The 24607-nt window shown below is 50.6% G+C and overlaps 1 long non-coding RNA gene across 1 annotated transcript in view; it reads right to left on the bottom strand.

Moving 5' to 3' along the window:
* The window catches only part of LOC140399409 (uncharacterized), a 62851-nt gene extending 43238 nt beyond the window's left edge, over nucleotides 1-19613 (bottom strand). The window contains exons 1-2 of the long non-coding RNA XR_011937802.1: nucleotides 19270-19613; nucleotides 8472-8646 (exon numbers count right to left, since the gene is read on the bottom strand). This is a non-coding gene — a long non-coding RNA (uncharacterized lncRNA). The remainder of the gene's footprint in view (nucleotides 1-8471; nucleotides 8647-19269) is intronic.
* Nucleotides 19614-24607: the final 4994 nt, after the last annotated feature.

The raw sequence follows: 24607 nt of genomic DNA, 5'->3' as shown, positions 1-24607 counted from the left end.
AATCTGATCAGGATTTCTGATGAATTAACATTCATGGTGGATAAAGGGGGACCAGCAGATGTGGCTTACTTGGATTTTCAAAAGGCATTTGATAAGGTACCGCATGAAAAGTTCCTCTCAGGATAAAAGCACATAGTCTAGGGGACAACATATTAGAATCATAGAATTTACAGAGCAGAAGGAGGCCATTTGGCCCATCGAGTCCACACCAGCCCTTGGAAAGAGTAGCCTACTTAAGCCCATGCCTCCACCCTATCCCTGTAACCCAGTAACCCCACCTAACCTTTTGGACACGAAGGGGAAATTTAGCATGGCCAATCCACCTAACCTGCACATCTTTGGACTGTGGGAGGAAACCGGAGCACCCGGAGGAAACCCACGCACACACGGGGAGAAAGTGCAAACTCCACACAGACTATCACCGAGGCTGGAATTGAACTCGGGACCGTGGAGCTGTGAGGCAGCAGTGCTAACCACTGTGCCACAGTGCCTCCCATATTATCATGGATATATTATTGGTTGCTAACTGGAAGCAGCGAATAGGGATAAATTGGTCTTATTCAGATTGGCAAGCTGTAACTCGTGCCACAGGGATCAGTGCAGGGCCTCAATTATTTACAATCTGTATCAATGACTTGAATGAAGGGACCAAATGTATGATAGCTAAATATTTTGCCATTAGGAAAGATTGGAATGTAAGTTCTGAAGAGGAGATAGTAAGTCTGCAAATGGATATAGACAGGTAAAACGAGTCGGCACAAAATTGGCGTAAATGTATAATAATTATTAGTGTCACAAGTAGGCTTACGTTAACACTGCAATGAAGTTACTGTGAAAATCCTCTAGTCGCCACACTACGGTGCCTGTTCAGGTACACTGAGGGAGAATTCAGAATGTCCAATTCCCCCAACAGCACGTCTTTCGGGACTTGTGGGAGGAAACCGGAGCAGCCGGAGGAAATCCACGCAGATACGAGGAACGTGCAGACTCCGCACAGAGAATGTCCAAAGCCAGGAATCGAACCCAGGTCCCTGGCGCTGTGAGATAACAGTGCTAACCACTGTGCTACCGTGCAACCTGTGAGAATGTTCACTTTGGCAGGGAGAATAGGAAAACAGTATATTGTTTAAATAGTGAAAGATTGCAGAACTTGATGGTATGGAGAAATCTAGGTGTGCTGGTGTATGAATCATATAAGGTTAGTTAGTTTTCAGGTATGGCAAATAATTAGGAATGCCAGTGTTTCCTCTTGTAGGGGAGACTAGAGCTAGGGAACACAGTTTAAAACTGAGAGGTCTCCATTTTAAGATGGTGATGCGGAGAAGTCCCTTTTTCTCAGAGTGTTGTTAGTCTGTGGAGTTCCCGTCCCCAGAAAGCAGTAGAGGTTGGACCATTGAATTTATTTAAGGCCGAGTTAGATAATATTTTTGATAGACAAAGAATTCAAAGGTTATGCGGGACAGACAGGAAAGTGGAGTAGAGTTCACAATTAGATCCGCCACGGACTTATCAAATGAATGAGCAGGCTGGAAAGGCTGAATGGCCTATTCCTGCTCCTACGTCCCATGTTTCTGGGAGAAACTCACCCATGGTCGCTGCACCTTACAGAACCAAATAGAAAATGGCCCAGCCTCATTCGAAAGTAAATGCTTATCAGAAGCAGAAGGAAATGCAAGCAGGGGAAATGCTTGGCCAGCAACCCCCCCAAATCAAATCACCCTGTGATATCCTGTCCTATTTTCAGCAGGCTGCAAATCAGTCTTAGCAGTAACCTATGTGGCCACCAGAACCCTACCAGACACCATAGATGATGAACATGGTCATCTTCACACTGAAGGATCAGCATAAACTTGCTCAGTTAGCTTCATCCATGCTACATTGCTGCTTCGTGGCTTACGTGCTGCCATAATGTGGCCCAGAATTCAGAGGAATCTGCTTATTGTAAATGATTTAACTCTGAAAGCTGCTGTGGAAGTTGCTGCATCTATGGAGCTTGGTACGAGAGAAGCAGAAAGGGGCTGGAGCGAAGATCCACAAAATAGATTCCTCAAGGAACAGACTGCAAAGGTACGACTGTGTCACCATTGAACATGGGTTGGGCACGCAGTGGGGGAATGCTGAATACATCCAGGAACTGTGATAAGAAGGGCCACATTGCCAAAGTGTGTTGGGCTCAGGAAACTGCTTCTACACCAAGAAGGTGCAAGAAGAACAATACAAGTAAACAATCTAATTGTGTCTGCAAATTAATGGATGAAACTCAAGATCACTCAAAAGTATGTTCAGGTTCAAAGGTATACAAAAACTGATGTAGTGATGGAAAAGGTGATGCACATGATCCAAAAAGGAACATTGCCAGACATTCATATGAAAAATCCAGACCTCATATCTTACATCACATGAAGACTTGAGTTGACAGTACCGAATGAGCAATCTATTGAGGGCAGTCCGTGAGATTATTCTTCGTGCTTACATAGTAGCGTCCTTGACCAACTGCATGAGGGACATCCTGGTGTGGTGAGGATGAAGGAATTGGCAAGCAGTTATTTTTGGTGGCTAGGTTTCAAATTGAAGAGAGAGTTGGGCAATGCTAATCTTGTGCAAAACTAAAGAATACTCCACCATTACATCAATGAGAATGACCGACTCAACCATGGCAGAGAATGCACATCGATTATGCTGGTCCATTGAAGTCACACATGGGGTGCGATTCAGTGACCCCATTGCGCCCGGCGCAAAGCTGAGTGTAGCAGCTGAATCACGTGCAAGCGCCAGATCGGGCTCCACGCCGGGGGATGGGCTGACTGCAAGTCACCCGACTCGCTCCGCCCGGCGCGATCTGGATATTTAGTCGGCTCATTTAAATACCCGGACACCGAATTCATCCGGTGCCCACTGCTCAATGGTTGTGCCTGGGAGATCGCACCAGGGCATCGTTGAGTACTAGTGCACACAAACATGGACCAGGTGTAACGGCACCTGAGAGAGTCTTCAAGGTCATTGAAGACCCCTAGGTTGTTGGAGATAGGGCAGAGTGGTGCCCTGGCACTTCCCCTGGCACCTGGGCAACTTGGCATTGCTAGCATGGCACCCTGGCAGTGCCACCCAGACACTCCCAGGGTACCTGGAGTAATGTCAGGGTGCCAGGTGGGCAGTGCCAGGGTGCACTGGCAGGCGTTGGGCCTTCAGGGGCCTTGCCAAGTAGAGGGGCGGTGAGGGGAGGCTCTGGGGGTCGCTCCAAGGTCAGCCATGAGGGAAGGCAAAATCCGTGAGCAGCCTTTCCTGCCTTTCCTTTGCAGCAGGAAATCGCTCTAAGGGCAGCCTCAACGGAGAGAAACTCCCTTCGGCCAAAAGAAATAGCAGTTGGATAGTGGGATGTTTCTCGGCGCTGTAACTACTGAGAAACACACCGTTAAACACACCCTACAGCAGATTAACCTCCGTCCGCTGAATGGCGCCCATGTTCTTGTAGATGTGCACTCGAAATGGCCAGAAGTCGCGATAATGAAGTCGACAACGACTGAGCAGACCATTGAGAAACTAAATGAAATATTCACAAGATTCAGAACACTGGAGCAGATTGTCAGTGATAATGGTACACAGTTTACTTTGAAAGAGTTTGAGGACTACATGAAGATTATACACCCAATCAAGTCAGTTCAATATCATCCAACAACGAACGGATTGGCTGAAAGTTTGTGCAATCATTAAAGCATTATATCAAAGCATCAAAGGACCAGGGAATATTATCAAGAAGAGTAAACAGATTTCTAATATCTTCCAGGAACTCTGTACACACCACCACATAAAATTTGCCGGTAATGCTGTTATTCAAGTAGAAATTTAGAACATAGTTTGATTTGTTAACTCCACCTGATACTTCAGAGATTGTCAAACGACAACAACAACCAGAAATTGCTTGGAGAGAAAAAATCTCTAAAAGAGTATTCAATCGGGGAGAGAGAGTGTTAGCTATGAGTTACACCACCATCGAGAAATGGGTACCAGCTATAATCCTAGCAAAGACAGGTTCAATATAATACACGTACAGATGGATGAAGAAAGAGTTTGGAAATGTCATATTGATCAGTTACTTGCTGCACAAAGTGAGTTTGCAGCAACTTCTCAAGAGGTTCTACCTTTAGAAGATCTGGAGAGTCATACTTTGGAATGGAGACCAGAAACAGTGACTAGTTCAGATTATTTTTGTGAGGACTTTTCAATGCATATTTGACAGATACTGAAATAACTGCTCAAGAAGTACTATCTACAGAAAGGAATGAGGACACTTCTGAGGTCGCAAGTAGCCAAGTTCAAGAATGCCAAATTCTGCCATAAATGAATAGACGTCCACACAGAGACCGTCTTATTGAATTGTCTGTATGTATTGAAGTAACATATCTGGGGATCTGTTGTATAAATGTTAATTGTTGTTATAGCACTAACGAAGGAAAGAGGGCAGAGTGTTATGTATCTGGGAATACATTCTTGCTGGTTCTGTGTCACGTGATGTGGGCTTGGAGCAGATCACCATCTTGATTGTATGAGCAGCCTTAGTAAACCTCTCATCGTGTTTAAAGATAATCCAGAGTTTGTGGACTGCCATACCTTTTCCCTTTGCGGCAACAAAGAAATATAGCCCTCTCTCAATCTCTGTGTCTCCCTCTTTGTCCCCCTGTATCTCTCTCTCCAGTACTTTCAGCTTCTCCTTCTGTCCCAGTATTTAAAAGTATTTAAAAGTTTCTAACAGTTTTAAAAGATGTCATAAAATATTTAAAGTTGTTGCCACTGCCTGGGTCTGGTGATTGATGGTGGCGGAGGGAGGGGAGGGCGGAGGCTGATGATGTGTTGTATTTGCCTATAACTAAAGAAAGAATGGGAGAAAGAATGGCTTAGGTAGCATAAAAGGAGTGAGTGGTGAAATAAGTCCTTCAGGGCATAGTACTTCCCGCTCCTGAGAAGCATGGTCTACTGTCTCTCTGGGGGTGTTTGATTGTTAATTGATTTTTAAGCTAACAGAAAATATATCTGCAACAAATTACATATTAAACTCAGAATGTTGAATCGATTTGAAGATCCTTGTTCCAGTGGCATACACTGAAGTCCAGACACACGGACATGCACAGATGTGTGCGAGTTTTGAACTTCCAATCAGGGTTTTAAATTGCCTGATTGTCTCCGGCCTTTTTAATCACAGCTATTTAAAATACAGCAGTGCAGACTTCGGCTGGATGCCTAGAAAATACAAGGGTATTTACTGGGATTTCTTTAGACTTATTTATTGATAATCTAAGACTAGCGAGGAGAGGCAGTAACTCTATTGGAGAACTTGTGATGGTGTATTAAAACTATTCTTTGCTTTCTGCAGAACGCATAAAACAAGAAATATCAATTATTTTACAACATTTTTATGCAGTTCGGGGACTAACAATATATTTTAAAAGGGCTTTGTTGATGCAGCATGCTGTATTTAAATTTTAAGAGTGTCTTTAATGCAATGTTAAAGCTTTTTCAGAAATAAATTTGATATATGTGATAAGGAGATCTGCAGCAATTTATAACAAGTTCCACTTTTATAAAGCATTCTAAAAAGGCAAATTAAATAAACCAACTTGCAGGAGTAACAGGTAACAGCATAGAATGAATCAAGAGTACGCGTTGGTGGCCGAATGTACCGAACAATGTGAAACATTGTGTGGACACTTGCCTAGTCTTTGCACAGAATAATCCTGATTGATGAATCAATAAGGGGGAGCTCAGGCACACACGACCTGTAGAGGGACCTTGGATCAACCTTCAAATTTATTACATCAGCCCTCTGCCACTTGTAAGGGGGGGGGGATAAAAATATATTTTGATCGTAATTGATACCTTTAGTAAATAGGGTGATTCCCGGTCAAAATTCTACTGCAACACATGTTTACCTGCTGGAGACTCCCAAGGAGTATTGAATCAGATCACTTTATAGCCCAGATAATGCAACAAACAATGGCCTTATTGGGAATTATTGAAAAATTCCACACAGTTTATCACCCCCATTCCAGCGGTATGGTAGAGAGAATGAACCGAACTCTAAAGAACGTGATCGGAAAAACGGTCTAGCAGAATAACTCCACCTGGAACCAGATGTGACCTTTCATCCTCAGGACGAAACACTGTGGCTACCTCACGGGATTCACCCTGCATATTCTCATGACAGGACGTCCCATGAGGGGAATTGAAGCGCTGTTGGGACTGGACCTGTCTGAACCTGAGGTGGTGGCTGCATCCCATGAGAAAGCTGTACAACAGTTGCGAGAGAATGCACACGCTGCCCAGAAGGCTGCCACTGTTAAGACAGGAATGAAGCAACAAAGGAGTAAGGCATATTTTGACGGGAAGGTAAAACTTACAGAGTATAAGTTCAGCGATAAGGTTATGATTAGTGTCTATCAGCTGGGGACATTCCTGTCACCCAGGTAAATGGACCCTTATCCCATTGCAGAAAAAACTAGCCTCTTCATGCATAAGGTACTATTGGCCACATGAGAAGCAGGATGGTATCACCTAAATGAATTGAAGTTGTATGGAGAAAAACAATATTGCCGCATGCATCATGTACTGTTGGATGCAATGGAGGAACCAGTTCCCCTCCTACCGATGCCACCAGCAAACCGTCCATTCCAACAACAATTACCACTGACCCAGCATCCAAATGTGGGCCATGGAGCTGCAACAGCCCCTCCCTGGCCACACCCATTTGGAATCACAATATCATACCATCAAATCAAAATGGCCCCCCCCCCCCCAAAGGGGATCACCTGGAAATAGCCCTTGGAGCACAGTAGGCCTCTCTGGAAAATCCAGACTGGTAAGGATTGTAAGACCACTGGCCTGAGTCCACAGATAAGTTCACCACGCCTGTACTGGCGGCAACCCAGAAAGGGTTGGATTTGAAAACTATTGTGCCTAGCCTGATTAAATGGCTGTAGAATAAAACTGTAAATAAGAGCAGGTATTACTGTGTGTGTTACAGATAATTGAACAAAGGTCAAATGAGGCTGGTAATTGTTATGTTACCCTGGGTAAGTGCACGGTCAATTCCAACCCATGTGCCCTGGAGTCACAACACAAGTGATTTAACCAATAAAAATTTCCAAAGTCTTTGGCCCTTGGCTGCCCAATGCTTAGAATCATCACGTTTGTAAGTAGAAACACAATTACTGTTAATTTCTAACAAGAATGATGATTGAATATGTAGTAAACACGAGTGGATAATGACATGCTAACCTACTAGCCCCCCCCTCCCCAATTTAACTGTCCCACCCTCTGCCCACATGCACAAGAGAGACAAACAAAGAGGGGGGAGGGGTAAAATTAATAAGGATGAAGCTCAAAAGATAAGTCTTTGCTTCTAATGCTGGTTCTTTAGCACGCTTTCCTCACAGCATGCTGGTCGATCAAAGTATCTGGTTAACAGCTGGTAATGGTCTTCCTTGCTGAGTCATTCATTCAATACAGCAATTACAGGTAGTAGGCTTTCTGGAGAGATGCTTTATTTCGACTAAAACAGGGCTTTCAGCTCAAGGTTCACATTCAGGCCTCTATCTTTCTGTACAGACACTTTATTTCACATTAAACCTTGCTTTCAACTCATGGTTTGACTTCAAGCCTTTGCATACTCAAGAGAATGACACCCAGTCTTGCTGGAAAGAGTATTAGCCCTCACAGTGGCCTTATGGAGAGGATTAGTTAGAATTTGTTGGAAATAGTTTGTTCGATTCCTCCATCCAGGCTGCAGAATCAAAAGTGAAACCAAACTGGAACCTCATGGCTCTAAAAACATTCCACTGGGATTAGATCCAATCACCACCTGTACCCGGGCAGAGCACAGCCCTTTGGGCCAATCCATCGGCCACCAGTTAAATAAATCAAACCGAGTCATCACTGATGTCAGCCAGTCTTCAATCACCAGCCTAAAATAGCACAGCCTTCTGGATCCTTCTGTTTGAATTAAAGGTACAGGCATCTTTGCCTTAAAGTCACAGGCCCATTAAACATCCATGGATAAAAAATGTAACAACAAAAATAAAAGAAAAGGGAAATAAAGGAATAAGCACAAACAAACTGGAAGGTACCTTACAAAATTGTGTTTGCAATATATGTGTCTTTGAAGACCACTGCAGTCAGTGAAACACACCATGTCAAGTACAAAATGACTGAAGGTGCCTGTGAAGGTAAAGGAACAGAGTTCATCAGGAAATCACAGACATGCGTCCAGTGTGCAAACAGATTAACAGGATGTAACCCAGCCCCATAGAAAGTGAAAGATGGCAATGTGAATCATGCATTATGTAACATGATGAGGGGCCATGGGGGCGAAATGTGGTTGAGATCAAAATAAAGACAATCAGGGTGAGTGCACATGCTTAACATTCAGTAAATTCTTCTCATGTTTCCATTGCCTGGACAGGTCACTTTACAGTGCTCACCTGTGAGTGTTCGAAGATTGCATTGCAGAACTTTGCCTTCCAGAAGGACTGACCTTCACCTTGAAGATGATTTGGCATCAGAAATGGAGGAGCTGGAGGAGTGCAGTGTGGAGCCAGATGCAAACATGCCTCCTGGAGGATGTGAGGAGGCCCAAGCTCCAGCCATGGCCAATAACTAACGCAAATAAAAAATAATGAGTCAAACATTATGGCTGGTTTAGCTCAGTGGGCTAGACAGCTGGTTTGTAATGCAGAACAAGGCCAGCAGCACGGGTTCAATTTCCATACCAGCTTACCCGAACAGGCGCCGGAATGTGGCAACTAGGGGCTTTTCACAGTAACTTCATACTTGTGACAATAAAAGATTATTATTATTATATTAACAGAACAGCATGCAGTCACATATAGTGGTCAATATAAAAATAAATAAGGAAGCAATGCAATGAAAAGACCAAAAATAACGCTAATGATAAAAAGAGAGGGAGGATAATGAGATAGAGGAATAAGGACCCTCATACCTTCTCCCAATCCCCGAGGCTTGACCTCTTGTATGCCAGAGGCATGCCCAGAAGCAGCTGTCTCTGCACTGGGCTATTGCTGCCAAGAGGATGCAGGCACTACAATGTGAGACAGGCCATGACTAAGCATTTCATTCCGCTGCCGCAAAATCAACAGATGTTGGCAATGAACCTAATTCTGCTGGCAATGTACCTCATTCTGCTGGTTATTAACATCATTATGCTGGCTGTGAACCTCATTCTGCTGGCTGTGAACCTCATTCTGCTGGTTATGAACCTCATTCTGCTGGCTGTGACCATCATCTGCTCGCAATGTACCTCATTCTACTGGTTATGAACCTCATTCTGCTGGCAATGAACCTCGTTATGCTGGTAATTAACCTCATTCTACTGGTTATGAACCTCATTCTGCTGGCTGTGAACCTCATTCTGCTCACAATGAACCTCATTGTTTCAACTCTCAACCAGCAGAATGAGGTTTATAACCAACATAATGAAGTAATTAACTTCATTATGCTGGTTATGAACCTCATTATGCTGGCAATGAACCTCATTATGCTGGTAATTAACTTCATTATGCTGGTTATGAACCTCATTATGCTGGCAATGAACCGCATTATGCTGATAATTAACTTCATTATGTTGGTTATAAACCTCATTCTGCTGGTTATAAACCTCATTCTGCTGTCAATGAACCTCATTCTGCTGTCAATGAACCTCATTCTGCTGTCAATGAACCTCATTCTGCTGGTAATGATCCTCATTCTACTGGTTATGAACCTCATTCTGCTGCCAATGAACTTCATTATGCTGGTAATCAACCTCATTATGCTGGCAATGAACATCATTCTGCTGCCAATGAACCTCATTATGCTGGTAATCAACCTCATTATGCTGGCAATGAACATCATTCTGCTGCCAATGAACCTCATTATGCTGGCAATGAACCTCATTCTGCTGGCAATGAACCTCATTCTGCTGGCAATGCACCTCATTCTGCTGGCAATGAACATCATTCTGCTGCCAATGAACCTCATTATGCTGGTAATTAACCTCATTATGCTGGCAATGAACCTCATTCTGCTGGCAATGAACCTCATTCTGCTGGCAATGAACCTCATTCTGCTGGCAATGTACCTCATTCTGCTGGCAATGAACATCATTCTGCTGGCAATGAACATTATTCTGCTGGCAATGTACCTCATTCTGCTGGCAATGAACCTCATTAAGCTGGTTATAAACCTCATTCTGCAGTCAATGAATCTCATTCTGTAGCCAATAAACCTCACTATGGTGGCTATGAACCTCATTAAGCTGGTTATGAACCTCATTCTGCTGGCAATGAGTCTTATTGTGATGGCAATGTACCTCATTCTGCTGGTAATGAACCTCATTCTGCTGGCAATGAATCTCATTGTGCTGGCAATAAACCTTTCTGTTTGCAATGAATCTCATTATGTTGGCAATGAACCTCATTCTGCTGGCAATGCACCTCATTCTGCTGGCAATGAACATCATTCTGCTGCCAATGAACCTCATTATGCTGGTAATTAACCTCATTATGCTGGCAATGAACATCATTCTGCTGGCAATGAACCTCATTCTGCTGGCAATGAACCTCATTCTGCTGGCAATGTACCTCATTCTGCTGGCAATGAACATCATTCTGCTGGCAATGAACATTATTCTGCTGGCAATGTACCTCATTCTGCTGGCAATGAACCTCATTAAGCTGGTTATAAACCTCATTCTGCAGTCAATGAATCTCATTCTGTAGCCAATAAACCTCACTATGGTGGCTATGAACCTCATTAAGCTGGTTATGAACCTCATTCTGCTGGCAATGAGTCTTATTGTGATGGCAATGTACCTCATTCTGCTGGTAATGAACCTCATTCTGCTGGCAATGAATCTCATTGTGCTGGCAATAAACTTTTCTGTTTGCAATGAATCTCATTATGTTGGCAATGAACCTCATTACGCTGGCAATGAACCTTATTGTGGTGGCAATGTACCTCATTCTGTGGGAATAAACCTAATTCTGCTGATAGTGAACCTCATTCCGCTGGTTATGAACCTCATTATGCTGGCAATAGACCTCATTCTGTTTGCTATGAACCTCATTCGGCTAGCAATGAATCTCATTCTGCAGGCAATGAACCTCATTATGGTGGTTAATAAATTCATTCTGCCGGTTATGATCCTCATTCTGCTGCAAGGAATCACCTCATTGTTTCTTTGCAAATGCTTGTTACCATCTGTCTTTAATTCAGTCAATGTTTATGAAGCATGTTAGGAGTGACCTGATAACTCTCAATTCTTTGAAGCTGTCCTGAACATAAGTGTCCAAGGTGCAACACATCATAATCATCCCCACCAGCATGAGCTTGACATTGCCCATGTGCTCATGGAGACAGCGGAGTTTTGTCTCCCAAAGCCACAGGTTCCCTCACTCCCAAAGTCTCTGGGCCTCCTCCCTCCACCACAGCATTCATAGCATCATTGACCATCCCCTTCTCAAAGATTTAACATTATCACTGAAGTGTCACCAAAACTACTCTTCAAATCAGGGGCGTCATTCTCCGACCCCCCGCCGGGTCGGAGAATGGCCGTTGGCCGCCGTGAATCCCGCCCCCGCCCCCGCCGAAGTCTCCGAAGGGAGAAAAGTCGGCGGGGCGTTAATGGCGCCGCTGCCGCGGAGAATGTCACGGGTCTGCACAAGGCAGCCGATTTTCGGCCTGCCGATATTCTCCCTCCCGGATGGGCCCAAGTCCCGTCGACGGGATGACCGTTCACGTCAACGTGAATCAAACCACCTTTTCATCGGCGTGACCCGGTGCTCCAGGCTCACGCCGACCAGCGAGGAGGTGAGTGACGGCCTGGGGGGTTGGCTCTGGGCAGGCAATGGCGTGGCCGCAGACTGATTGCGTGAGGAGAGGTGTGTCTCGGCTTGTGTGTGTGTGTGTGCGGCGGGGGGGGGGGGTTAGAGTAGGCTGGGCTCCGGGGGAGTGCCGGGAGGGGGTCCGTGCCGGGGTGGAGGTTGGGGGTTGGGGGGGGTCCGTGCTGGGGTGGAGGTTGGGGAGGGGGTCCGTGCCGGGGTGGAGGTTGGGGGGTGGGGGGGGTCCGTGCTGGGGTGGAGGTTGGGGAGGGGGTCCGTGCCGGGGTGGAGGTTGGGGGTTGGGGGGGGGTCCGTGCTGGGGTGGAGGTTGGGGGTTGGGGGGGGTCCGTGCTGGGGAGGAGGTTGGGGAGGGGGTCCGTGCCGGGGTGGAGGTTGGGGGTTGGGGGGGGGTCCGTGCTGGGGTGGAGGTTGTGGAGGGGGTCCGTGCCGGGGTGGAGGTTGGGGGTTGGGGGGGGGTCCGTGCCGGGGTGGAGGTTGGGGGTTGGGCGGGGGTCCGTGCCGGGGTGGAGGTTGGGGGTTGGGGGGGGTCCGTGCTGGGGTGGAGGTTGGGGAGGGGGTCCGTGCCGGGGTGGAGGTTGGGGGGGGGTCCGTGCTGGGGTGGAGGTTGGGGAGGGGGTCCATGCCGGGGTGGAGGTTGGGGGTTGGGGGGGTCCGTGCTAGGGTGGAGGTTGGGGGTTGGGGTGGGGTCCGTGCTGGGGTGGAGGTTGTGGAGGGGGTCCGTGCCGGGCTGGAGGTTGGGGGTTGGGGGGGGGTCCGTGCTGGGGTGGAGGTTGGGGAGGGGGTCCGTGCTGGGGTGGAGGTTGGGGGGGGTCCGTGCCGGGGTGGAGGTTGGGGGTTGGGAGGGGTCCGTGCCGGGGTGGAGGTTGGGGGTTGGGGGGGGGGTCCATGCCGGGGTGGAGGTTGGGGGTTGGGGGGGGGGGGCCCATGCTGGGGTGGAGGTTGGGGAGGGGGTCCGTGCTGGGGTGGAGGTTGGGGGTTGGGGGGAGTCCGTGCTGGGGTGGAGGTTGGGAGTTGGGGGGGGTCCGTGCTGGGGTGGAGGTTGTGGAGGGGGTCCGTGCCGGGGTGGAGGTTGGGGGTTGGGGGGGGGGTCCGTGCTGGGGTGGAGGTTGGGGAGGGGGTCCGTGCCGAGGAGGGTGATGGGTGGGCAAATGAGTTGGTCGACCTGGCCAGGTGCCAGCCTCCAACAGTTGGACCCATGCGGTCCATGCCACCTGGCTGGGGGGAGGAGGGGATATGGGCAATGATGACATGTCGTCGTTCCCCTCCCCCCCCCACCAGGCCGTCATGTTTTCAGACCATCCAGCGATGTTGGCCGCCGTGGTGGCAGCCGCTCATGTCTATGTTGCCCTGGATGAGGAGGAGGAGGAGGAGGAGGAGGAGGAGGAGCGTGCCAGAGAGGCGGCGCAGGCTGCCGCAGAGGGAAAGGCGGCAGCCACCCAGGCTGGAGGGACACCTGATCGACAGGACGAGGAGGGGGAGGAGGATGTCGCAGCCCCACGGCAACGGAGGCACCCGAGGGCGCCCCGTGTGTACCGGCCCCGGCAGTCATACCAGGACCTCACGGACCGGGAATGCAGGAGGAGACTCCGGATGAGCCGGGAAACCGTGGCACACATCTGCCACCTGCTGGCACACCTGTCACCGCGTGGCACTGGCGGGGGACACCCTCTCCCCGTGTCCGTCAAGGTTACCGTGGCCCTGAACTTTTATGCAACGGGGTCATTCCAGGCACCGAGTGGGGACCTGTCCGGCATATCGCAGACATCGGTGCATCGGTGCATCCGGGCAGTGACAGATGCCATTTATGCCATGGCGCACCGCTACATCCGCTTCCCCGTGGACCGGGCCAGCCAAGATGCCCGGGCCGTGGGCTTCTCTGCCGTTGCCGGGTTCCCCATGGTCCAGGGCGCGATCGATGGGATGCACGTCGCCGTGCGGCCACCTGCAGATAACAGGGCTGTATTCACTAATAGGAAGGGGACCTATTCGATGAACGTACAGGTGGTCTGCAACCACTGCATGATGATCCTGCACGTCTGCGCCCGTCACCCAGGCAGTGTACACGACTCATTCGTGTTGTCGCGGTCATCCATCCCCGGCATGTACGAGGGACGCCATCCCCGGCTGAGGGGCTGGTTGCTGGGCGACAGGGGCTACCCATTGCGATCGTGGCTGATGACGCCTATACGGAGGCCACGTAATGAGGCGGAGAACCGCTACAATGATGCCCATGTAGCGACAAGGGGAGTGATCGAGAGGTGCTTTGGCGTGCTGAAGATGCGTTTCAGGTGCCTGGACCTCTCTGGGGGCACCCTCCAGTATCGGTCAGATAGGGTCGGCCGCATCATTGTGGTGTGCTGCGTCCTGCACAACATAGCCCAGCAGAGGGGTGATGTGCCGCAGGCAGAGGAGGGCGGAGTGGATGAGCAGCAGGAAGAGGCCCAGTCCTCCCCAGATGAGGGGGATGGGGGCAATGGTCAGGGCAGACGGGGTAGACACAGGCGGGTGGCTGTCCACCGTTACCGGCTGGCCCAGCGGGCACGGGGCAGACTGATAGCCGCCCGCTTCACTGACCAAATGGGCGTGGGAATCGGGTAGTATGGCCACAGACCGCACACCATGGCAACAGCCGACCACCCACACCCCCCACCCATCCACCCACCCAGCACCCTCACCCCCCTCCCCAACCCCACACACCCCACCCGCATGCACACCACCCCCCCCCCCCCCAATTGCCGATCCACCGGCGGCACAACGGGCCGGGCTCACCCAGTTGCGGGTGGACGCGTGTCTATCGCAGGCCATGGAGGATGATGACAACCCGCCCTGCGATGAGCTCATGGCTCTACATCGTTGGACTATGTCTGACCCATGGCCACAGTACCACCATCCACCCGGACCATCCCTGCATGCGGCTGTGACACTGCAGCGCACGGTCCCGTCCTCTGCCCGGGGGATGTTGATGGCGGCCCAGGGAGAAGGGGGCAGACTCACCTGGGGCTGAGGTAAGACCACCCGTCACACACACACTTGCGCTCAACGTACATGACACGCCCGCACACTTTGGACAGAGCACAAAGGCAGCTTCGGTAGGTGTAACATTGACTTTAATAACCAAAGGAGTTCATGCACGTGCCCTAGCCCCTAAAACTCATCTGTGCCCTGCACCCGTGCCAACTTACTCAGTGTCTAATTGTTTGGCCTTACGGGCCCTTTGACTACGTCTACGTGGTTCCCCAGACGGTACAGCAGAACTGGAGGTGGACTCCTGTGATTCCTGCCCTCTGACACTGGATCCCTTTGGCGGCCGTTTCCTGGGGCGTCCTGGCCTAGATGGGCCAGGCTGCGGCCCGGGCGACTGGGATGGCGAGCTGCCAGCCTGTCCTGCCCGTTGCCCACCCGATGCACCTGGGACGGAAGGGGGGGAGTCCGAGGTGTCGCGGTGTACCGGGACCTCCCCTACAGAGGGAGCCGGGACGGACCACACCACCTCCTCCTCCCTCGGGGTGCCCGATGGCCCCCAGGCCTCTACATGGGTGAGGGATGTGAACGGACTGGCCATCCGACGCGCCCCCGACATCTGGCGCTGCCAGTCCTGGAGGCCCGTGCTGGTATCGACAGGGGTCTGCAGGTTTGCAGCCATGGAGCCCAGGGGGTTGTCAAACCCTGTCTGTGACAGTGCGACGCCGGCTCGCACATGGCCACTGGCGCCGATGCCCTCAGCGATGGCCTGCTGAGACTGGGCCATGGCCTGCTGAGACTGGGCCATGGCCTGCAGAGACTGGGCCATGGTCTGCTGAGACTGGGCCATGGCCTGCAGAGACTGGGCCATGGCCTGCAGAGACTGGGCCATGGCCTGCTGAGACTGGGCCATGGCCTGCTGAGACTGGGCTATGGCGTTGAGCGCCTCTGCCATCTGGCGCTGGGACTGGCTCATGGCCTCCTGTGAGAGGGCAGCCATTTCCTTGGCCACAGACGCCGCCTGCACGGAAGGCCCCAGGCCTCGCAAACCGTTCCCCATGCCTGACACCATCGCACCCATTGCCTCCACCGCGGACGCCACCCGTGCGGTGTCAGCCTGGGTGGCACGCATGACCGGGACCACTCCCAGCTCCTGGACGAGGGTGGACTCCTCCACCTGCGACCGCAGCCGCCGCAAGCCACCCGTCACCCTATTCGCTCGTCTCCGTGTCGGTGGTTGCATCGGATCTATGTGTGGGTGTGGTAACTGCAGGAACCCGGGATGCATCCGGGCGGCAGATGTTCGCTTGGCCTGGGCTGCCCTCCGACCGCCCGGTCCCTCTGCTGCTCCCACCTCCACCTGCTGTACCGGGACGGCTGTGTTGTGCGCACCAGTGAGTGTACCAGACGCCTCATCACTAAAGTGCCCAACCGTGGTGAGTGTTTCTGCGATGGTGGAGGGTGTTGGTGACAGCAGTGGCGTTGTGTCGTGCTCTTCGTCCCACTCTGACTCCATGGCACTTTGGGGTGGGGGTTCGTCTCCACCCATCCACTCTGAGTCACTGTCCGGTATTTCGTCTTCCCGGGTAGGGGTGTCCTGGGTAGTGCTGTCCCGGGTAGTGGTGTCCCGGGTAGGGGTGTCCCGGGTAGGGGTGTCCTGGGTAGTGCTGTCCCGGGTAGTGGTGTCCCGGGTAGGGGTGTCCTGGATAGTGGTGTCCTGGGTAGTGGTGTCCTGGCTCGGATGTGACGGGGGCCTGTGGCTGCCCCCCTCATCGCTGGGTGGTCGCTCCCGCACGTGACGGGGGTGTCGTCTCCCTGTTGCTCCAGGTCTCTCCGTCTCCCGTGGTGTGCGAGGGGCATCCTGCGGGCGTCGCATGCTGGAGGGTCCGGGTCTCTCCGTCTCCCGTGGTCTCCGAGGGGCATCCTGCGGGCGTCGCATGCTGGAGGGTCCGGGTCTCTCCGTCTCCCGTGGTCTCCGAGGGGCATCCTGCGGGCGTCGCATGCTGGAGGGTGCGGGTCTCTCCGTCTCCTGTGGTCTCCGAGGGGCATCCTGCGGGCGGTGTGCATCTGCGGGGATGGGTGCCTGGACGTTTGGTCCTGCGATACACAATGAAGCATGCATGGTTAGACATCAGGCAGTGATCAGGTGATACGGGGGAGGGGGATATAGGGGAGGGGGGATATGGGGACGGGCTGTTGGTGGCTCACTTGCTCGTGGGCCCCCGACCTCTGCATCAGCAACCTCCCGGTCCTCAGGTCCGCCAGCCAGTTCCAGGGCCCTTTCCTCGTGTACGGTCAGTGGCCTCTCATCAGCGGGCCCTCCTCCAGTCCTCACATGCTCCCTATTGTTGCGTGTGCGCTTCTCCTGTGGGGGGGGGCAACAGTGTTAGGCAGGTATATGAATGCACGCCATTGGTTGCGCGTGCATTGCAGAGGTTAAGGTTAGGGCTGGATTCACTTGGGGATATGGGGGATATGGGGGAGGGGGGATATGGGGGATATGGGGGAGGGGGGATATGGGGAGGGGGGATATGGGGGATATGGGGGAGGGGGGATATGGGGGATATGGGGGAGGGGGGATATGGGGGAGGGGGGATATGGGGGATATGGGGAGGGGGGATATGGGGGATATGGGGGAGGGGGGATATGGGGAGGCGGGATGTGGGGGATATGGGGGAGGGGGGATATGGGGGAGGGGGATATGGGGGAGGGGGGATATGGGGGATATGGGGGAGGGGGGATATGGGGGATATGGGGGAGGGGGGATATGGGGGAGGGGGGATATGGGGGATATGGGGGAGGGGGGATATGGGGGAGGGGGGATATGGGGGAGGGGGGATATGGGGGATATGGGGAGGGGGATATGGGGGATATGGGGGAGGGGGGATATGGGGGAGGGGGGATATGGGGGAGGGGGGATATGGGGGATATGGGTGAGGGGGATATGGGGGAGGGGGGATATGGGGGAGGGGGGATATGGGGGATATGGGGGAGGGGGATATGGGGGATATGGGGGAGGGGGGATATGGGGGAGGGGGGATATGGGGGAGGGGGGATATGGGGGAGGGGGGATATGGGGGATATGGGGGAGGGGGGCTATGGGGATATGGGGGATATGGGGAGGGGGGATATGGGGGATATGGGGGAGGGGGGATATGGGGAGGGGGGATATGGGGGATATGGGGGAGGGGGGATATGGGGGAGGCTCACCCTACCTGCTCTGACGAGGTCGTTCACCTTCTTGTGGCACTGGGTGCCTGTCCGTGGTGTCAGGGCCACAGCGGTGACGGCCTCTGCCTCTTCCCTCCACAGACGCCGGCTGTGGTGTGGGGCAACTCTGCGGCCGTGCCCGGGATACAGGGCATCCCTCCTCTGCTCCACCGCGTCCAGGAGCGCCTCCACATCACGTGACTCGAACCTCGGGGCTGAGCGACGGCCAGCCATCCAGTCGGGTGTTGCGGTCGGGTGATCTGGTCGGGTGGGGGGGAGCTGCGCGGCCTTATGAGCCGTCACGCCGTGCAGCGCGTATGACGCTGCACGGCGTGAACCACTGCGCAAGCGCGGATCCCGTTACGTCGCTGCTAGCCCATTTCGGGCCGGAGACTATCGTCCCATTTTTATGACGTGACGCAAGTGGGATTTGCGCCGTTTTTTGCGCCGATCGGCGGACTTTCCGCCGATAACGGAGAATTTCGCCCCAGATGTCTCACCCTCTTGACACTCCTCTCCCTCCTCCACTGCAACAGCGGTGATATACGCGCCTCTGCCCCAACCCTCAGACGCTGCAACAAACTCACGTACATTGTCACCCGATGTGTCCAATGCCACCTATGCATCTGTCAGAGGAAAATATTCACAATTTCTTCTTAGTCACATAATTTAACTCTCCTCCTGATGGTATGAGCACTAAACTGATGACATCACCTTTGACCATCGCCACATCTGATACACCACTGGTTATCGTGGATTTGGAGAGGTCAAGTAGTCAAGTCAAACTCCTCTTGAGTCGGGTCCTTAATGAACAGTAGCCCACCCCACTGCCGTCTAGTCGGCGAGCATTGCCGGGTAGAATGGGCTAGCTTTCCCTAGAGGAAGAAATGAACATTCTAAAAGATATCATAGTCCAGATTTTCCTCCACTATCTTGTGATGCATTTTATGACAGCTGGAGACAGCTAAAAGCCTGCACCCAGGGGGACTTATGATTCAAAATAACACTTGTGAAAAAGTCAGCGCCATCTCCAAGGCAACTGCATTTTACGACACCTCATAAAATTAGTAAACAGAACAACACATCTTGGAAACTTTCTGTACTTTCAGCTCAAAAGGTAGGATTTAATGTTTCAGAAATTAATTTATATATCTATATACACCCTGGCTGCACTCATCAAATCCTGACATTTTTCTCTGTATTGACCTACCGTGTGTGGCATGATGCTGGTCATGGTCGTGCTGTATTTGCTACTTCCTTCCCAGCAACAGCTGGCACTCTCCTTGGCAGATTCACTTTTTCACCTCTTAGGATATGGCTGTGTCTTGCTTTCACATCAACTGGGAGAATGTTCATGTCTTCATCCAAATAGTTCAGACTTCTCTTCTTCTGCACAATCTCCTGTGCTGCCATCTTATATCTGTGAAAACAATGGACCTGGCTCCTGAACGTCGGATTTGGGGGGCGCCCCAAGGATGTACTGCAGAATCCCTCTGGGAGGTTCCCAGATAAGGGTTTCCGTGGCAATTGTCCAGAAGCGCTAACTTCTCCCGGGCAATTGAGCTGCATTGGGAACCATCTGACAAAGCAATTTAAATCGCTAACTTTGGATGGTTCTGCTAGTGTTATACCAATAGTTACCCTGAAAGTTAGAAGAAATAAAAGCACTTTTAACTTCAGTAATTATTTAAAACACTCAGATCAAGCCCTGTACAGGATACCCCACCACACTTCGGCCCCCTGACTAATCATGCTCTCCCCACCTCCCCAAAACCCCCTTGCAATTATTCAATAGATATGAACATACAAAATAGGAACAGAAGTAGCCTCTTGAGCCTGCTCTGCCATTCAATAAAATAGTGGATGATCTGTTTGCGCCCTGAAAGCCACATTCCTTTATACCCCCGTGAACCTTTGACTCCCTTGCCTAACAAATATTTATCTGCATCTGCCTTCAAAATATTCAATGACTTTGCCTTCACCTCCAATAACAGTAACATAAAGCCAGGATTCTCTCTTTCCCTCCGCTAAGTTGGGAATCCCGATTGGACAGAGAATGGAGTGTCGCCCGAAAAATGGGTTTGGCGCTAGGCGTCAGATCTGTTGCCATTCTCTGCTCCCCTGCCATCGGTCACAGAATGCTACCAGCCCCATGACTGGCAGGCACATGCAAAAAGACGATTTTAATTAATTTTAATCTGTTTAATGGGGCTCCTTACCCCCTGCATGCTCTAGCCTTCACAGCCAGGAGACCGCGGGCATGATTTGATGTGAGTTTTTAAAAATGGGGCTTAGTCATGGCCTTTGAGGGGGAGCAAGGAGGTAAGAAAAGCTTTCTCATTATTCTGGCTTGCTGGGGGTGGGGGTGGGGGTGGGGGGGGTGGCAGGGAAGCTCTGGGAGTAGTGAGGAGCAACTTGGTGTCAGAGGCATGAACGCAGGGTGTCTCCCCCCCCCCCCCCCCCCCCCCCCCCCCCCCCCCCCCCCCACCCCCCCCCCCCCCCCCAGGTGGCCCTTGCTGAACCTCCCATTGCTGCTCTAAAAGCATTTAAACCCAAACTACGGATGTAACTTACAGGCTCCTGAAGTTGAGACTGTTGACTTCTGACACTAACTTGGAAATGCTCTGAGGTTGCCTGGTCATGTGGAGGTCCCTCCAGGCCGTCCATTTGGACGCCCTCATATCTCAGCGGAATAAACAAGGGAATGGGTGAGGCCATAATCAATCGCTCGACCACCAGGTGCTGGCACTACTCATTAGCTCCACATCAAAGGAAGCAGAGGATTAGCAGAGCTGATCACAAACAAAGGACCCATACACCGCTGCTGCTGGAACCCTCCCTGGTACACTGCCGCACTCAGAGTCACTGCCTCACAAGTGGAAACTACCAGCTAACCCATTCCTAAGGATCGCTTTATGTCTCCAGACCCTGCCGGTCTGGCGCACCCCAATGTTATGAAACGGTATGATCCCAGAAGGAAGAGGAAGTTCTCTCTGCAGCCACGAACCACTGAACTTCCTTTTTCCCTGTCCAGTGAGTGGCAAATGCCACATCTTCACCATTGAGATGGAAATCCAGGCCATATTTGCTCCCAACTCCATACAACATGCTGCTGTTGTAACTCAACTCTGTGGTACCTTGTTACCAAATTTTCTTAATTAAAAAAAAAAAGTCCTTTAGTTATTTCATACATTTTTACACATCAACATTCTACATTTTAATGCAGGTCACACTATATAAAATTATAGTCTGACGCATTGAATTTATTGACATTGTTGCAGATATGGGGATGGGAAATAAATGCTGGCCCAGCCCCACATCCCATGAACGAATGATTAAAAAAAATGATGGAGCCATATTGTATACTTAGGGATGAAATCGTTTTCATCAATTGTCAACATTTAGAAGTGGATTTTCCTGTGTTGATTGAGGTGATGGTGTCATTGTCCACAGCTAGGCTTCAGACACATCATCCATTAGGATCAATGTGCCTTTCAGATGTCTTACCCCCTGTAGCGCACAAAGACTCACGAGAGACGAATAGAGATGAAGTCGATGAGGCTTTATTATTGAAATGGCCCTTTTTCCCCGCAGCTCTTACAAATCGCTGCGCGGGCCGGGCAGCGCTGCCGGGGGTGTTTCGCCTGGCCGCAGAAATAGCAGCGGGCTCCCCCGGGACGACTTGGCGTCTGAACCGCGCAAGCCTGTGGGGTGGGGGGAGGGGGGGGGGGGTTTGTCGCGACGGGGGTCCACGGAGCCCAAGGGGCTGCCGCGCGGTCGGGGCCGTAGGCGCAGGCGTTTCGCGCGGCCACATCTAGTGAGGCTGCAAGGGCCCGTGCCTCTGAGAATCCTAGCGACTCTTTTTCTAAAAGTCTTTGGCGGATTTGTGAAGAGTTCATACCAGCCACAAAAGCATCACGCATCAACATGTCCGTGTGTTCCATCGCGTTTACCAGCGGGCAGCTGCAGGCCCGTCCCAAAATTAGTAGCGCGGCGTAGAATTCATCTATCGATTCTCCGGGACTTTGCCGTCTCGTTGCGAGTTGGTAGCGTGCGTCGATCTGGTTCACTGGGCGAACATAGATGCTTTTTAGTGCTGCGAACGCCGTCTGGAAATCCTCTGCGTCTTCGATGAGAGGGAAAATTTCCGGGCTTACCCTCGAGTGCAGGACCTGTAGTTTCTGGTCTTCTGTGACCCGGCCGGGGGCCGTTCTGAGGTAGGCCTCGAAACAAGTCTGCCAGTGTTTGAAAACTGCTGCTGAGTTCACTGCGTTGGGGCTGATCCTCAGGCATTCCGGGATGATCCTGAGCTCCATAGTTCTTTTAAGCACGCTTAATAAACTGTAGCGCACAAAGACTCATGAGAGACGAATAGAGATGAAGTCGATGAGACTTTATTAAGTGTGACTTGTTCCCCGCAGTTCAGTAGCAGACTGGCCTGCGGGGGAGAACTCCTGGTTCTTATACTCCGCCTTCAGGGCGGAGCTAGAGGTCAACAGCCAACCAGGACCCGGGATCTGTCAGCCAATGACATCACGGCTTCACAGTCCCACATGACCCCTAATGCATGCTACCACACCCCCATTAGTTATATGGGAAGTATTTTTCTCAATGGTATTCCTACAAGGGATGTATTCTTGTAGCCTTCATGCTGAAGGGTAGGGGAGACACACTCGCCAGTAGGCACACCCATCACATAATATTTCCCATGCCTAACGAAATGGTATAATATGGGACTATACACAGCAAGGGGGTCAACCTCTTAGGACTGAGATGAGGAGAAATGTCTTCACTGTGAGTCTTTGGCATCTCCATCCCAGTGGGGTGTGGATGCTCCATCATTGAACATATTTAAGGCTGAGATAGACAGATTATGGTCTCTCAGGGGATCAGCGGAAAATGGAGCTGAAGCAGACGATCAGTCATAAGCATATTGAATGGAGGAGCGGGCTCGAGGGGCCACGCAGTCAATTCCTTCTCCTATTTCTCATGTTCTAATAACTTGCTTTTGCTTGGATTGAGAATTCAGCTGTCCAGAGTTCGAAGATGCGTCTGTAACAAATATTATCCTGGCCTCATTTCATGTCACGTATTGCCAACAGATCATTTATTATGTTTTAATTTCTGCAGTTCCAATATTTTTCTTTCTTTTTTATGATAAGCAGAGCTACATCAATTAAAATGTACCTGAGAGTTTGCATGGTGTCTGCTTGAGATACTGTATAATTATTGGAAATTCTTTTTCATAAACTTGTGTTTCTTTTAAGTAAAATAGCAGATTTATTAATCTAGCAATCACTTATTATGCCTGCTCGAAGTAACGCGTGCTTGCACAGTTAGAAACATCGAGGACCTTTCAAGATTTCCTCTGGTATGTCTTATGGTATGTGGTTATGGCATTTTTTCCAGTCAACTTTACCGCTGTTAATGTGGGTTTTAGGGCTTGTATTTAGTAGTCAGCTTTCTTTTTAAGCAAGGCTTCCAATTCTTGGAATGGCATTCATTACACTGCGGTGATGCAGTGGTATTGTCGCTGGACTAGAGGCCCAGGGCAATGCTCTGGGGACATGGGTTTGAGTTCCACCACAGCAGATGGAGGAATTAAAGCTCAATAAAATGTCTGGGCTGGAATTCTCCATCTGTTACGATTTACTTTTCCCATCGGCTGTGCACCTCTGTCTGTAGGTTTCCTGGCAGCGTGGGGTGGCTTCAATGGGAAATTTCATTGACAGCGGCGGGAAGATAGAATACCGCTGCCAGCAAATGGCGCACCACTGAGAAACACACATGAAGCGTGTGCCGCTGGGGGACCGGAGAAACTAGCCCCTGGAATAAAAAACCTAATGATGACCATGACCATTGCAAAAACCAACGCAAACACCACCCATTCACTGATGCCCTTTAGGGAAGGAAACCTACTGACCTGACCTGGTCTGTCTGACATGTGACTCCCGACCCACTGAAATGTGGTTGACTCTGAAATAGCCCAGCAAGCTATGCAGTTGTATTCAACCGTCACGCGAAAAGCAAAAAAAAGGAACAAAACCGGACGGATCACCCGGCTTTGACCCACGCACTGGAAACTACAATGGGAAACTCAGTATTGAAGGGCAATTAGGGATGGGAAATAAATGTTGGCCTAGCCAGTGATGCATACATTCTGTAAATTAATTTTTAAAAGTCTCTTTTAGAAATAGTTGCTGAAAAAATGAAATTCACATTACCACAACATATATTTAAGATGTGTTTTGTCAAAATGTACCTTTGTACTGTAGGCTAATGCTTAAATAAGAAAGGTTAAAATTGATTTTTTTTTGTGTCCTAAAAGGTTTTATATGATCCAGAAAACTTTTGTATATTTACTCTTTTTAATTAAATGGAAAGCAGGACTGCTTACCTTGTTACCTATTGTTATTTATCATATATTAAATTTGGGACATTTGGGAGATGCACAAGTTAAAAATGAATTACCTGCTATTCCCGTGTGAAGGGTATCATACAATGTATTGAATTGAATTTGATTTATTGAATTTGATTTATTGTCACCT

Source organism: Scyliorhinus torazame, chromosome 1 (assembly GCF_047496885.1).
Source record: "Scyliorhinus torazame isolate Kashiwa2021f chromosome 1, sScyTor2.1, whole genome shotgun sequence".
NCBI lineage: Eukaryota > Metazoa > Chordata > Chondrichthyes > Carcharhiniformes > Scyliorhinidae > Scyliorhinus > Scyliorhinus torazame.
The sequence above is the reverse complement of the archived record's forward strand: the minus strand, read 5'-3'. Positions and strand labels throughout refer to the sequence as shown.